A 14,798-nucleotide genomic window follows, 5' to 3' on the forward strand; every position below is an offset into this window, starting at 1 on the left:
TCCAGAACCACAAGCAGCCAAAAGACTCAGCTCTTTGCTCCTTATAGAGTCCCAATGGGCAGTACAGTTGGAGATTGCTGGCTTGCCCTGATCAAAATGGGGTTTGGATTACTAGTTTGCTAAGAGCAAGCTAATGCAGCCAGCAAGTGACATCAGCTTCTGGTGCTCGGAGCAGTCAGAGGTGGTCTCAGCACAACTTTTGAATGCTACAAGAGCCTTCGAGTAGATAAACAGTTAATATGGGGAAAGCACATGAAAATCTGTCTTTCACTGGAAGATGAATACAGATGTTTTCCTGGTATTTGGTGCTGTATTTTCTCATGTTTTTCATGGAGGGTACATAGAATCCCAGACTGGTTTTGGGTTGGAAGGTACCTTAAAGCTCATCCAGTTCCAACTCCCTGACACAGGCAGGGACACCTTCCACTAGAGCAGACTGATCCAAGCCTCATCCAACCTGGCCTTGAACACTGCCAGGGATGGGGCAGTATACATATATATATATACACACACACATATATATTCACACATATAAACACACAGATATATACACATATACAACCCCTAAAACAATTCCCAGTATGTTTCCTCATGGGTGAAGAGATTCTGTGCCTAAACTTAACTGTGTTTTAGCTTTGGTAAAAGTGTTCACATCATTCTGCACATGCTTTGCACAGCTAGAGAAATACCCGTGTCTTTGTCTGAAATGTGCTAAATATCAGTTTATGGCTCTTACCCTTCTACAAAGAGGCTGGAGGTGTATGTTTAGACAGAGTTTTGAAGCAAGATGAATAAGCCTTCGTATTTTGGTTGCATGGTGTTCCATTGACTTTAGAGCAGTACATTAATATTTAGCAAAAACTGACACCTCTCTTCAGGAGACATACAATGACAGATATGGCTTTTAAGCACTCTGCTATACATACACAGTACTTTTTCCTATATTGCTTCTCATTTATGTTCAAATCACAAAAAGGCCCATTGGAATTTATCAAAGCATTGGAGTTTACCAAGATTGTTTTCCCATACACTGTTTTTTCCATCACTACTTCCTGATAGCTTCTGCAGAATCAAGGCACAAAGCAACTTGATCTAGTCGGACCTGTATTGAGAATGGCATTGGATTAGGTGACCTCCAGAGGTCTCTTCCAATTTAAACTGCTCTAGGATTTAACAGCTTAAAGACAAAATCCTTCCTTAGCTCTTTTAATGCACTCCTTATGTAATTTATCTGATGTTCACAGGTTTCCCCCAGCTTCTCCTTTCCAACCCACCGCCAAATGTTCAAGGAGACAATAGCAGCTTGAGCATCTCACTGTCCAGCTCTGGCTGATCTGCAGATCATACCATGTACAGAAAGCGGACAGGAAATGCTATACACAAAGCAGGTTCACCACTCATCATCACAGCCTAGGGGGCAAAATCTGACACAACTATTTCCTACTTCTGCCCATAGTACTTGAGCATCTTCTCTCATCTTGAGAGAGAAGGGAAGCAGCACTGTTAATCTTCCAATAGTGCTATTTCAGCGTGTGAAAAGGAAAATCCCATTAGAAAACTCACTTGGTCAGGAATCAGTATTGAGCTGGAGTGTTTCCCTAGAATAGTGTCTCTTGTCTACACAGCCTTTTTGGTTCAGATCAGCAGTATGCAGATGTCTGTGCAAACTCTGGTAAAACCAGTATGGAACATCAACCTCTTGGGGATTCCAGATCTGACTGACAGCACATCAGAGAGCTGACTTTAAAAAGGCACCATCCCCAAGGCAAAGCAGGTTCTCCGCTTGCCAGAGCAGTCACAACTACCCATTATTTCTTGTTCAAGGTTGTTCTCGTCCCCTTCAGTTCACTGAAAGTCATTACCCTGCTAAAATGAGCTGAGCACCTCAAAGTGATGGATTCTCCATGCAGACCATTTCACAAGGGCACTAATGCTGATGAATTAGCAGAACAACTGACAAAGATCATCTGGTAAGTACCACACAGCAAACTCCAGCTCATCAGAGCATAGCACTATTCTGCTGATAGCTGGTAATTCTGGCTATCAAACTGAATGGATCTCTACATTCCTTTCTGTTCTGAACAGTATTTTTGCAGAAGATTGACACAGCCACAAGATTCAACCTCTCTGGTTCAATGTGCAGTAGATCTTAACACCACATCTCTAATATGCTTTGAGAAAAGTCCAGGAAGTGATACAGGACTCTGCATCTGAAGTCTGCATGGAAAACGGCACTCATGCCCTTTAGTATTCTCCAGGCCTCTCTGAGCATCACACTGTCCAGTTCAGATCCTGGAATGTCAGGACTCCGGAGAGACACATTGCCAAGGACCAAATATTCTCCACCCTCAGGACTTCATCAGCTCATTTGCACCTTCCCATGAGTGACACTTTGTCTTCCCTACACACTTCAATCCAGCTCACTGACAAGTAGAGATTGCTTGTCTGCTCATCAGAAGGCATTGTCCTTCCTGGCTTGCAATGATTGAGCTTTTGCAATATGGGAAGTGCACAATAAAGACTGAATACAGAAATATTCTTTTCTGAGGAAAGAAATATTATGTGAGCATATGGACTCCTCAGATGACATTTGTTTGCTTTCTTTTACAAGCAAAATAGATTTATCAAAACCCTTCTATCAAGCATTTCAGTCTTCTCCCCGGGTGAACTCAGCAGCATCCGTTTACCAACAGGGCTGGATGAGCTCCAGGAGGCTTTGTTGAGACTTCCCCTAGTCCATAGTTTAGCTCAATCCACCCTCCCCCAGCAGGGATCTCTTTCAGTATTAAATGCTCCTTGTTTCTTTTTTCTCTCCCTCCCCTGGGCCTTGGCTCAGAACTGGAGCTCCCCAACCTCTATGCTCCCTTTGTCTCTGTCTGAAAGGCTTTTCCTGTGTCGTGTCCTGCCAAACACAGCAAAGGTCTTGCCCTCTCTGGCAGCAGAAGTGCTGAAAGTGCTGACTGGGGGCAACCAGGGAGGGCCCTCGCCCCTTCCTTTGCTCTGGGAGAGTCGAGTGTCCTTTGCACCCTCCCAGAGGTTCCAACTGGTTTTTGCTGTGTCCCAGTGCCATAAAACACCATTTTTTCCCCCTGTAGAGTCCTGACACCAGTGAGCAGCACAACCCTTTTCTAAGGGATGAGAGTCCATGGCTGTGCTACTTCGGCTCGTGCTGCACGGAAGCTTGCTCGGGGAAACAGGAGTTCTAGACACTGCTCATCCCTTGCTCTTCTTTATAGAATCCCAGACTGGTTTGTGTTGGAAGGGACCTTAAAGCTCGCCTAGTTCAGACCCACGCCACAGGCAAGGACACCTTCCACTAGACCAGGTTGCCCAAAGCCCCATCTTACTACTCTCAAGGGTAGGTATGGTCCCAGTTTTCTAGCTCTGACTTCCTCTTGCACCTCTCCAGAGGGAACACAACTGCTGTGACAGGCTGGGGCTGTCTTGGATCCTGCTCTGGAGATAGGCTGGTTAGGCTCATACACGGAGAAAATTCCCAAGCTCACACAAAAAGCCAGCGTGCTGGGGGTAGAGGGAATCACGGGCAGGAAACAGGGACCAGTGCTGCTTGGAGTAAAATTAATACATCCTCTGTACTGCATGATGTGGTCCAGGCAAGAGAGAACAAAGTTGGCATTGTAGTAACCAGGCCTCAGCAGCACAAAAAGAGTTGAAGCACAAAGTCAGGGGTCAGAACAACAGGGTTCAGCCCTGCATTCATCCTCCAGACTGAAAACTTAGCTAGAAACCTCCACTTCATGATTTCTTGGCATCTCACACAGCTCAGCTCAACCCACACCATTCAGAACTGCAGGTAAAAGAGAAGTATAGAGTACTAACTATGAGTAATTGTGATGAACACAAGCAAAGACTGAAGTCCCTGAGGAGCTGCTACAGCATTTTGGCTTCTGAGAGAAGCCTTTTCCCATCCCACCAATGTATCCATCAGTTGGAGTTTTCCAGTGTCTCAGTGCTGTTTACTAGTTTGGCATTGTCCCTCAGTTTCATGCATTCTCTCTGCATTCAGATGAGTCAGTGGCACTCCAAGAGCTTGTGCTATTCCAAACTCCTGGACTCAATCTGGCAGAACTGGTTTTATTGCACTCTTGGAACACTTAAGGCTGCCTCCTCCTCCTCCTCCAACCTTCAGGTAGGCTGTTCTCTGCAAACCCAGAGCACCATCTGAAGTGCCAGCCTCCAGATGGTAGAAGAAAGAAAAGCTGGGAAGTGTGTGGGAAGTGTAGGATAGGGAAGCGTAGGATAGGGAAGGAAAGGGAAGGGAAGAGGATAGGGGCTTCCTGTTATGTCAGTGCTATCACAGTGGCTGTTTCCTACATCCTGAGGGACAAATCCATACTTCCTGCCCAAACCTGGGTTTATCAGAGAGAACAAAGGGGTGATATTCTGCAAAGAGACTGAGCTGTGGGAAATGGCATTGTTTCACTGAGCTGGAATAGAGCAGGAACAAGTGACATGCTTCAAGAGCTGTTCTCCCAAACAGTTCTAGGGATTTCTTCATCACCCCAACACCGAAGTGTAGCTGAACCACGGTGATGTTTAGCTGATGGTGTTCTCAAGTGACTTCTAAGTAAGACACAAGAATGTATACTTGTTTAGCCTAACTTTTCTTTGTCATAGGAGTACAGCTAAATCTCTGTGCAGATGCTTTACTGTAGCAATATATGCAGACCATGTCTGTAAAATCTGCACACTGCATTTTCAGCCCAATGGTCAGAGATTTAGCTGACAAAACCATGTCAGTCTCCTCTATGTGCTGTGATGACTGGCACAGCTGCCTGGATACTGAGACTACAAAACTACACCTATAGACATACAGACTCGGGGCTCTCTGTATCTCTGCATCTGGATGCATGCACATGGAGGCCTTACAGCTACATTTTATTCCCACTAAATATCCTCTTACCTTATCAACAGGCAGATGTATCCTACCTGTGGAAACACCGCATGTGCACATATGCATTTACACACATGTTCACACATGCTGTTTCTGTTAGCAGTAGCACTGAATGAAGAGTATGGAAATGATTAAGCCCTGCTGTGATGTGATGAAGCAGACTGGGTATGCAGAGAATGGATTAGCTCACTCTCTGATACTATATAATCTGTTTAGACTGTGCCACTCTATTGCTTATTTAAGGAATGAATGAGCACTTTGCTCTGGGATGTGCCACCCATGAGTTCTGACATCATCCCTTTGAGCCACTGTAATGAATATACTGCTTTGCTTTTAGCTATTCCCTCTCTATATCCAGTAAAAGTTCTGTGCTAGAACGATTCATTCTCAGAGACCACGTACACGTGTGTGTTCTTCGACAGGGAATTAAGTGATGGTTAACTGTATCAGAGCAACAGAATGTGCTTTGCCTCCTCAAGAAGAGACCTGGCACATGAGCAAAGTAAACTTCTCTCACAGATAAGGTGAAGCAAGACAGGAACGTAATGTGTGTGGGCACACTGCACTGCACTGGGTTAACAGAGGATTGCTATGGGTTGTTGAGAACACACATACAACCTTGCTGTTACCTTTTCCTGGTCCTTTCTTCCTTCCAATAAATCAAAGTCTCTGAACTTCAGAATTCATTCCCTACTTTACAAAACAAGAGACCAGAGGAGACAGCAACATGCAAGAAAAAGATCTGGAGATGCACAGCTTCGAAACAAACCCTCTCCAGTGAGCCAAAACGTGCACCCACCGCGTGAAAAGAATGGAGCATTTTGCCCAGAGGTTTGTGTAGGGGCAATTATCTTCCCTCCTCTTCTTTTTTTTTGGATGCAGTGGCTCAGAGGAGTAATGAGCTCCTGCAGCAACACGTGTGGCTTACTCACTGCTTCTTTGACCTGTGTAGGTATTGTCTTACCTGGTTTGTCAGGGCAGATACTTGCATGCCTAGGATCTGTTCTCACGCACGGGACTGGCGGCACAGCCAGCTTCTTCACCACCACGAATATGGAGGAAGAAACACATTTAGACTCTAAGCCTTCAGGAGGAACAGAGTCTTCTGCATACCCTGTCCTCTTTCCTAACCTGTTGCACCAGAAGTAGAAGCACTTTCCCCTTTCTTCTAGCAGCTCACACAACAATGGGCAGAATGTGAAGCATAATGGGTGTAGATGGCCAGCTAGGATGCGTGTTGTGACTGCAGTTGTGGGCAGCTCCTTGTGGGCTGAGGCCAGCTTGGCTACAGCTGGGCATAGATGCAGTGGAGTTGCAGGAAATCAGCCTCCACCCTCCTTGCAGTGCATGGGAGTAATTGTTCATTTTCCTATGAGGTCCCACAAAGAGGAAGACTGACAGTTTACATTCTAGCTTTACATTAGACAGGAACCACATTACTGATGGGAAGAGCTAACAACTTGGATTGCAGGTCTGCTTCTAGGGCTCTTTAACCCATACAACCAAATTTAGAATGCTAGCAAAAGCCTGTTTTCTTAAGGAAAGCCAGTGCTTATGAAGCCAGAAAAACTCATGGTTCCACTGGCCTTCCTGCTGCAGCAAAATTAATACTGTGGCTGAAATTTCATAGTGTTATGAAACCAGGTTTTAAAGGGGCTGTTGCCATTTCAGGAAAGCTTGAGATTCCAAAGCTCTTGTGCTTGATTTTCACTCTTTCCTCCCATCCCTGCTCTTCCACTGCCCTTGAGAACAGAGTTTAGGATGCTACCTCTACTTTAGCAGAGGCTTTCTGGGGATAGCAGTTTCAGGTAGCTTTTAGGTGGAGGAATTAACATCAACTTCTTTTGCAGTGGTTACAGGAAACTGCTGTCTGGTTGGGAAACTGGCTTTTTCAGCAGCCTTATGTATGCGAACAGGGCCTAGGCATGCGTTTGACCCCACAAACTATGTGAAACAGTAAGGACAGAGCCCAGAGACAGCTGCATCCAGACCCCAAGGCTCTCTTGTAGCTCTGATTACCGGTCTCAATCTTCACACTGTTCCCAATCTCCAATAATCCAGCGCACACACTTTCCATTCTGAGTTCATCTGTTACCCTGGTAAGATCCAATAACAAACTGAAAGTCTTCAGCCTCTTTATATCCACTGCAATGCTTGAATAGTGTCTCTCAACTCACTGTACCTGTGTTAGTAACCTCAGGATATGTGCCCTACAAATCCGAAACTACTGCCTGACCACAGAAAGAGACTTGGAAGATCCCCCACCATGGATTTAGCTAACTCAGGAGTTGTAGTGGAATTTACAGTCTGTGCATTAGCAGATGAGACAGTGATTTATTCCTTATTCAGCGATGGCATCACATTATTGAAGGTGCTTTGGTATCACAAATACTAATTATATATTTCACAGGCTCTTGACTCAAATACGCAGGGTGACCCTTCCACCTTGTCCCCCTCCCTAAGCTAAGGAAAATGACACAACGCAGCTGTTGAAATGAATAAAAGGGACCTTCCTCAGTTGCATAATCATTGAGTGCCAAAGCAAGCAGCAGCCCTCAACCCCTTGACTCCCCAATCTCCACTAGCAGAGAGCCTGGATTCCCTTCAGATAAAGCCTCCACACCTTTGTTTCCCATCACCACAGAACTAGCTTTGTGGCACCTTTCCAGCTTCCTGAGCTCTGACTTACCCCTAGAACACAAAGCTCCTGGCTTTGAAGTAACACACATCTCAACAGGAGCCAGTCCAGGGTCCAAATGAGTGAGGTTACTCCAAATGATGTCCCATTGAGCTCTTACTCTACGTGCTCACTTGGCCAAGCCACAGTCCTTCGAGGACCAGGCTTGGAACCCAGGGGCACTGCATGGTGCCAAGACAACCAGAAAAGCATAATTATCAAGACATGTGGCACTCTGTGAGGAGGAGTGGATGACTCTCCCACAGATATTTCAATAGCACAGATAAGCCAGCATCAGCATCTCTCAGCCACAACACCTCTGGGGCTAATTACCCTCTTCCACCACAGGGCGACTGCTCTTTTGTTGGGTTTCTTTTTGCTCCTAGCAAGCTTTGTCATCTGTCTTCCAACCCTCTTACATTCTTGGTTACAGCTAGAAAATGAGCAGCTAGCAAAACCCTGATCTTGGCTTTCTCAGTGGCTTCTGGCCATCTTAATAGGATAAGGCCTATGGCTCCTTGTGGTCTTGCCCTCTGGAGGGCTTTAAGGGAAAGCAGTCCAGATTCAGCAAAGAATCATAGAATGGTTTGGGTTGGAACGGATCTTAAGCTCATACACCACCCTCACAGCAAAGAATTTCTTCCTAATGTCTAATCTAAACCTCTTTCAATTACACCTTTAGCATATGACAGCCAGAGTTTCACACTTTGCAAAACTTCTCCTCGTGAATGAATGACAAGCAAGACCATTCCAGCCATTCAGGTTGGACAGTTTTCTCCTTACACTTCTTACATGGAACCAGAAAGAGAGCCATGGAGAGAGAAAAATGTCAGAAGACTATCAGTGACAAAAGATATGATTTTCATCTCTGAGTAGCCATGTACCTCCCAGCCAGAGAAAGACAACAGAGAGGAACAGCCACTGAAAACGAAAGCACATTCCGACTCAGAAACGGGTCTGTTAAACAGCTAGAAACATGTCACAGTCTGCAGATGTTCTTAGAGGGTACATTCTACTCCAAAGCAAGGTGAGTTACAGGCATGTTATTCTGGTAGCAAAGTCTACCATCAGATTATAAAATATCAAACCTTCCCTTGTCTGTGTGCTAAACCATGACATTTATGAGCTAGAACTCCCATGAGCAGCCTGAGATTGTATTTCAGAGTTTAATATCATCCACTGCAAACCCACAGCTTCTAAGTGTGGGTAGTTTTATCTTGGGGGAAAGAAAAGAATTCAAAATCCTTTTGTGATTTGGAAAGTTGGGATGGATCAGTGGGGTTTCAGCTTCAGAACCTGGGCCCTCTGGGATATCCTCTTACGCTGTTCACAATTTAAAGTTACTAAGGAAACTGCTCACCAAAAATCTGGCACCAAATACTATTTATGAAGCCAAGCCAGAGATCTCAAGTCAGCTGTCACCCAGTCACTTCTCTCATACCAGGGGATTTTCCCTGACTGCACACTGAATAACTACCTTCAGATCTGCCCACTTCTCCTCCTAATGCAGGCTGAAGGACTGCAACTTCTTCCTAAGTACTTCAGGATTCACAGGGTAGTTTTGGTGACAGGGCCTATGACCTATGGAGGAAAAAACCCTGTGCAATGTGAGGGTTCTGCTGTGATCTGCCGTGAATGGGAATCACCAGACCAGCTGAAATGCCCTGCAGCTTCAATGGTGAAGGAGGGCCCTTCGGTGAAGTTGCCACAAATACACATAGGGGGTGAGAAGCCAACCCAAGAAGTTAGGGTTGGACCCCACCATAAACCATGCCCAACTACAACACCGGAAAAGGCCAGATTTGGGTCTGTATTACTGACTTCGAAGTGATGCCAAACAAGGGAGGCTGAAAGCCAGGAAGGGAAACAAAGCCTCACTGCATCCAGAACACACTGCACTGATGCATAGATATTTAGGGACTGGATCAACTGCTGTAAATGGGAGAGCATCTCATGGCTGGGACAGTGAGGAGAAATAACTATATGGTGACATCTCTGCTTTGACTTCTCCCTTTACATACTTCAGACTTTTGAAGTGCAATGATGAAGAGATAAGAAATAAAGACAGGTATTATGATTGTTACATATAATATCATGCTGCTTTCATGATAGTATCTTCTCTGTCATGCAACTAAACCAGCAAGTGATTGCAACTGTGCTCATTAGTCTCCAATTCAAAGAGAAGCTCCTATCTTCATGCAACAGCAATCAGGGATCTTGCTTACATAAGAAGCCTTGTGTAACAAAAACCAATTTCAAATCAATGCATGTGCTCTTTTTGATCAAGTGATTCAGTTGAGCACATGAAGATTCTTTCTTTGGCCATTCTGGCTGTACTTTAAATTTGCTTTTAAGCAACTGAAGCTAACAAGTTTGCCTTTCCTCAGAGTGCAGGTCAGTGGCCTGCAGTGCCAATTGACACAAGTCACACAGAAGCCACTGAAGTTATTTTCTGCACACTCACAAAGCATGGATGCACTAAAACTGGTTTTGCTAGCTTGAAACTTGTCTAATTCAATCTGTGATCAGACTTAGCAAGATCAGCTTGACTAAGGGTTTTAATTCTTCCCATTCTGCTGGAAACACCCTAGTAAGGGCTAGATGATAGTTTCTAAATGACTTCCCACTTTTTCTCTGGTAAATCACAATTTCTCTTTCCTTGCATCTTCCACAGAGCTAGGATGACATGCCTGGGTTTTAGTCTGCCTAATGAGAGCCACAGTAATGTGCAAACAGTGCTGCACACTGCTAGAACAAACATCTCTCCCATGTCCCTGGGTCACTGCCTCATGGCAGCGCTGCTCCAGGAAATCCTGGGTGTTTCTGAACTTCTGCCAGCCAAGAGGCTGCAAGACACGGGGAAAGTGAAGCCTGGCACCCTCGGATCTGGGCACCTACATGGGCTTGTGGAGCCTGTGCCTCAGCTGTAGGTCTCCCTGTCCTGCTAAGTAGCACTGAGGTCCTTCGGTGGCCTGGGGCTGGATGTGGAAGGAGGGTTGCTGTTAGCTGTCTGCTCCCTTAGGTCATGGGAGCTCTAAGGTCTCCTCATGAGAAGATTCCAGCATCTGAGTCACTGCTCGGGTCAGAGCACAGCACCTCCTGGCTCACCCTGCTCTGCAGTGGGTAACCCTGACCTCACAATCTGATTAGTAACGTTAAGTTAATAGCAACAACAATTACAATAGCGATGTTAGTTAGGGAAGTAACCAGTTATTTCCCTCCCTTGTGGGAATTACCACAGAGGCATTTGGGGTTTTCTGGGACCCAGAGTGCTATGGCCTGGTCCAACCTCTGCAATTTGCTCCTACTCTTCCCTTGTCCTCCTGATGGTTCCTAGAGTACATTTACACCCAGAATAAGTAACAATGTCCCTATCATCCCCTTAATACCAAGTGAATCTTCTCTGAGCAAGGAGGGAATGAAGGTAGGGGGTAACCTCGGGAGCTGGCAGTGTCCTCAAGGACTTCCATTTGGCAAGAATGACCCCAACGTACTCCTCTAGCAAGGCTGCTTAGCAGATCTGCAAGAGTAAGGGCAGTCATGCGTTCTTTGCATCACTCCAGACCACTGAGTAGAATAAGTCAGAAACATATTCCTAGATCTCCCAGACTACTGCTAGCTCAACAGAGGGCTCAGTGCAGAAGGGAGATGAAAGCCACAGTATCTGCTGGGGTTGCATTCAAATGTACCAGAACTGGTCTTTCAAGGTAATTATACTTGTTTACTGGAATTGAATATACATGTCCCTGCAAGATGCCTCACAGAAATAAAGCTTATCTACCCATCTAAGGATCTGTACACATTTAAGTTACAAAATCTAAAATCAAAAGTTTTCTTTGTAGCAACTAGTCCCTATAAAGTAGGAGGCAGTGATGGATTGAGCGTATACCGAGCATTGATGAGGAGTGTTTTGACATGCAATCAGATTTGATTGCTAAACTAGTTTGGTAGCTTTATTATGGGATGCTTAATACAGAGTTCGTTAATGCCTGTGCAATATATATTTTTTGGAAGTGGTTTTTTCCTCCCTGTGTATAACAGAAAACAAGTTGATTATCTCCAAGGCTCACTGTTGAGGAGAATAAGGCAATTGTAGCACAAGGCACAGCCCCTCTCTGGGACGCTCACTGGGATGCAAAGGGGCTCTGTGCAGCAGTGGGTGCCGGTGGGAAAGGGAGGGTGATCCCAGCTAAGCACTATGGAAAATCTGGATTCAATTTTTGCCTCTTCCACAGACGCTTCCTCTGGTAAGGGACTTTACCTATTGCTGTGTCAGTCTGTTGAGACAGTGGATTATACGCTGTGCCTCATCTCACTTTTATCTATAGCTTGTATCTAGTTTAGCTTGTATGGTATTTTACTTTTTTTTTGTAGTTGTAAGATTTTAGGGACATGTTAGCAAGAATTCTGCCGTGCACTATGGAAGAATCCTATCCCTTACAGCATCTAAGGATTCCCTTGTATCGCAAACAAATAATTGCAATGGAAGAACTAATTAAAGAGTTGGGACAAGAAAAGCATCCAAGGAGGCTAAAATCTGGACCCTTTGAGAAAGTCTGAAGGATTCTATTTTCCTTATAATGTCAGTATTTTCTCACTGTTTGAGGTGTTCACAATTTACAAACTCCCCTCCTATAAGTATTTCAGCACTCCTGAAGTATCCAAGCTTATTTCTCTAGTCTAATCTCTTATTCTCCCTGTAACAGGCAGGCTGTGTCTGGCCATTTGGGAAATAGTTCATAATTCCATGCTTAAATAACTGCCTTTTGATAAAGGTCCAAGAGAGCGCTCAGAGAGCTAGTTTGTTTTCAGGGATGGAGCAGACAGAGCAGAATGATGTTGCCTGCATACTAAGAAACTTGGCCCGAGGCCCACACACACACCAAAGGCAAAATAAATAAATAAGCATCTCAATCAATCTTGACGTCACCAGGAAAAGGGTCACTGCCATGTGGAAGGAGACATCTGGCCACTGAAGTCACTGCTCTGGAAGGATGCCACTGAACTGTTCACATGCTCTGCAGCACAATAGGATAACATGACAGTCAAAAAAGGTAAAAAAAAAGGGGGTGGATAAATTCTAATTGATGCTGAATGAGAGGAGGATTAAGGAAGGAGCTGCCCCCTTCTGCAAACCTAACATCTAACTTTTACCTGATGAAAAACTCCCACGGTTCCAATGCTAGACCAGCCTGTCATCTCACACGACACTGTCCATTAGACTTTCAGAACCAGCTTTGGAACAAGGAAGAGCTGGATTTTACCATACAGCTAGAATGGAAACGTGTGGAGGAGGGCACTTTCCACATTCCCATGTGCAGGGCTAAGGAAGATGCACTTGCCCCGGTGTTTGTGTTACCTGCAGCTGTACACAACCACAACCACACACGCAGAATGACAGCTGTTCAGAGTAGCCACAGCAACAGACCGCTGCAGCCTTCCACATGCATCTTGTACTCCAAGGAATTATCTCTAAACACATTTAAAGGAAAATGCCAATTGTTCTATTTAATAAACAACAAGGTTTTGAGAAGGAGCAACAAGAATTGTCTGTGGGGAAGGAGAAACCTCTTGATAACTCTTTCCCTTATACACACAACCAACTTGCTTCTGCAGGCTATTGTCTCCCTCTGTCCCCATCCAGACACAATATTGAAAGCAGCAGGGGATTGTTTGCCATGGGAGCTCTGATCTTCCCTTTACAGTACCAGGGCATCCCAGCCCATCCAGACATCAAGCCAGGATGCTCCTGGCACAATGGAGCATCTGCACCCAGGACGTGGAGGCTCCTCTCCAGCCCTGGGCATTTCTGAACCAGCCGGGTTTAAACGCAGCACAGCCAAGACCGAGTCTTTGTTGTCAGAGCCCGGATTCCTTCAAGACCGCTAAAAAAATCCACCCTCCGAGAGATGGGAATGCGACTGCCTGGAAAACGCCTGTTTCTCAGCACTTTCCAGCTGATCCCCGCGGGTGCTGCCCGTTCTCCCGGTCACGAACGAGGGGTCCGGCGCTGCCTTGCTTGTTCTACAACCGGTCATTTCTCATCTACCCAGCGGCCGAGCCGGGCGGACGGAGGGATGCAGGGCACCGGCACCCGCAGGCCGGCGGCGGCGTGTGGTGGGGCCGGCTCCCCGCTCCTCACCGCTGCCCGTGTCCCCCCCCCCCCCGGCCCGGCTTACCGCGGCCCCCCGCCGCCTAAAGCGATTATGGGAGCGCCCCGCTGTCCCGCTGCTCCTCCGCAGGGGCTTCGCGGTGCTTACCGGAACCGGGGCGAGTCCTTGATGCACTCCTCGAACTCCACCGTCATCCTGCCGGCTCGGCCCGCGGCGCCTTCAGCGGAGGAAGCGCATCGCCCGCCGGCAGCCAAGGACGCGGCGAGCGACCGACCGACTGAGGCAGCGAGCGAGCGCCCGCCCCCCGCGCCCGCCGCCTCAGCGGGATGAGCGCGCCCGCCGAGCGCCGCCGAACGCCACCGAGCGCCGCCGAACACCGCCCAACGCCGCCCAGCGGCGCGAAAGGCCGCGCTGGCCCGGGCCCAGCCTGGGGCCGCCGGCGGGCAGAAGCGGAGGGCAGGGCCGCTGCGCCGGCAGCGCGAGGGTCCCCTCGCTCGGAGCGAACGGTCGGGACGGCGGGGTCCGTGTCCCTGCGAAACGCGGCTCCCTTCCGAACGCTCACCCGGGGCCTTCGCCCCTCTTGCCGGGCGAGGGTGGGCTCTGGCAGGACGCTCGCGGCACCGTTTGAAGCCGTGGCAGCGATGCTTCGTGCATCACCTCATGCCAAGCGATCAGCCTGAGGTGCGGCTGCCATTTCCACATAGAGCTGAGCGATCCGAGAGTGGCAGTGTCAAAAGGATTGGCATCAATCCTGTTACTACTTAATCTAGTTTTTAATTTTCTATACGCAATGGATTTGCTGCTGCCATCAGCCGGGCAGTAAATCTGCAGTAACTCCTCTGGAGCCAACGTAATCACCTGAGGAAGGAAGACATCTGGGCCTGTGGGTCCGGCCGAACAGATCATGTTTGCTGCAGGACAGAGCAGTGTAATGTGGAATGGATAAACGAGGCTAATGATGATGGGTTTAGTTCTGATCCTCCACCCATCGAGCACCACAGACACAACAGTATAAACCACATCATTCACTGCAAGTTGAATAGGAGTTCAAGACTGGGAGAAGGGACTGAAGTGTAAATCATCACCTTTTAAG

This window comes from Pezoporus flaviventris, unplaced genomic scaffold (assembly GCF_033815535.1).
Source record: "Pezoporus flaviventris isolate CSIRO_AGI_PZ_B2104156 unplaced genomic scaffold, CSIRO_AGI_Pfla_v1 ptg000009l, whole genome shotgun sequence".
NCBI classification, from domain to species: Eukaryota; Metazoa; Chordata; class Aves; order Psittaciformes; family Psittacidae; genus Pezoporus; species Pezoporus flaviventris.